This window comes from Chrysochloris asiatica, unplaced genomic scaffold (assembly GCF_000296735.1).
Source record: "Chrysochloris asiatica unplaced genomic scaffold, ChrAsi1.0 scaffold00151, whole genome shotgun sequence".
Taxonomy (NCBI): Eukaryota; Metazoa; Chordata; class Mammalia; order Afrosoricida; family Chrysochloridae; genus Chrysochloris; species Chrysochloris asiatica.
In genome coordinates, this window is record NW_006408669.1 from 7,588,901 (window position 1) to 7,590,916 (window position 2,016).

General features: G+C 38.5%; 2 pseudogenes; both read left to right on the forward strand.

Moving 5' to 3' along the window:
• Positions 1-737: 737 nt before the first annotated feature.
• Positions 738-1,061, forward strand: LOC102837885 (annotated as a pseudogene).
• Positions 1,062-1,154: 93 nt separating this feature from the next.
• LOC102827942 lies at positions 1,155-1,370 on the forward strand (annotated as a pseudogene).
• The last annotated feature ends 646 nt before the right edge of the window (positions 1,371-2,016 follow it).

A 2,016-nucleotide genomic window follows, 5' to 3' on the forward strand; every position in this document is an offset into this window, starting at 1 on the left:
GTGTTCATTCTATCCATAAATTGAATTATTTGTGTTGCCTCTGTCATTAAAAAAAAAAAAAAAAAAATTAAAGTCTGTCATACTAGTTCAGTTACTTAAACGAATGAGAGAAAGGAAATATACATATATGTGTGTGTGTGTCTGTGTGTGTGTTACCAATTGTGGCTGTGGGTTAATGCATCAGACTGCAAAGCCATATGAACTGCAAGGTTGGCCGTTCAAGCTCACCAACTGCTTCTCGGAAACCCTATACAGGGTCACTATGGGTCGGAATCGACTCGACGGCACTTAACAACAACGACAATGTTACCAATGACCAAGAGATAAAATAAAAGCAGACTGAGTGAAAGCTCAAATGTGGACAAATTTTAGAAGAACATTCAAAAACTTAAGATAAAAAAAGCTTACGGATCCAGTGGAAAAGAACACCAAAACAGTGAAATATAAAAGGAATTGCTATAGAATTCTGGAAACTGTAAATAGAACAAGAATCTCAAGGAAGTGCTCGATGTTAAAGATATGCCATAATCATTTGTTACGTCTAACAGTATATCCAAAGTATGAGACACGAAGTTCTCACAGGTAGACATAGCAGGGAGGAAACAAACCAAAACACAGGTTACTAAAATGTGTATCACGTGAAACACACACATATACATATACACACAAACACATGAACAGAAACAAAAATCATAAAAGCAGTATGTCTGGGAGGTGTGCTCGCTGGCTGACAGGCCATGCTTAGTGGTGCGCACAGCAGGTTATGGGGCTGGGGGTCGCGTGTGTCACTGCCCCCTACTGGACACAGGTGGCTGCAAGTATCAGGGGACCAGAACAAGAAGGCGGAGGAGTCACTCCATGCCTTGTACAGGCTGCTGGTAGAGTTCACAGTGTGCTCACTCTCCAAGAAGCCGCTCCGATATGTATCATCGACAAATGAATTAATAAATGAAGAGTTGGGAATAGCATATCCAATAATTGATGGCATTCCTAGTACGATACCACAGGCAGCTAGGGTGATACATGAAAATTAGAAAAAAGAAGAAATGGAGATGCACTAAGCATTAAGAAACAAACACACACACACCTGAATTATCATTATACCATTTGCCTTTTAAAAAGTCAGTGTGGCAGGCAATAAGAGGGGGAGAAGGATGTTTCTGTCTCTTCATCCCTTGACTGTTTTTGTCCCCCTGGTTTCCTGGCAAGACTGTTCTGCTGGGCCTCTGTGGAAGACAGTTTCCCTCAGGGCTGAACCAGCACAGCCAGCTTGTGCTTTTATAGTCTTCTTGTGTGCATTACCACACTGGGTTATGTGTTCTTCCACCTTTGGACTTGGATGGGTACTTAAGCTCTTCAGACATAATTAATGCAACTAGAGACAAGATGGCATGTATAATCATGATATACCTTGGGTCTCTTATTCTGCAAGTTCTACTGGTTTGAAATACTGGAATCCCATTTAGTCTGCAGGAAAGACACTTTGCCTTGTTTCTGTCAGAGACTTAGAAATATGGGACACTTGAACTGCTACTTTTATTGTACTCTTTTTCTATCCTTTTATTTTGAAAACTCTATAATTTATAACAACTTTATCCAAAGCAACATTTTGACAAAGTGTCTTGTTGGAGATTAATAGCCCTAACCATTGGCTGATATCTTTATTCCTTATCCCAGTCTTCCATAAGTTAGTCATTTCAAATACTGTTTGTCTAGATCCAAGTACTTTAGTCAAGTCATACACTAGGAATGACTGAAATAATTCCAGAGGAGCTGTATGAAAGTATTTGTAGAGCATCTGATATTAAAAACTATATAAAATGGAATCCACACATACTTTATAAAGTCTTTATTTGTAAAACAATCTTCATTTCTCTGGTGTCAAAAGCTAATATTAATAATAAAATGAGTCAATACTTTTCCATGGGAAAACAAACAAAAATATGTTAGAACGATGGGGCCTAAATAGTGCTGTGAACTTTCCAAAACTAATTAAAAATAGCAGCCTAAATCCCA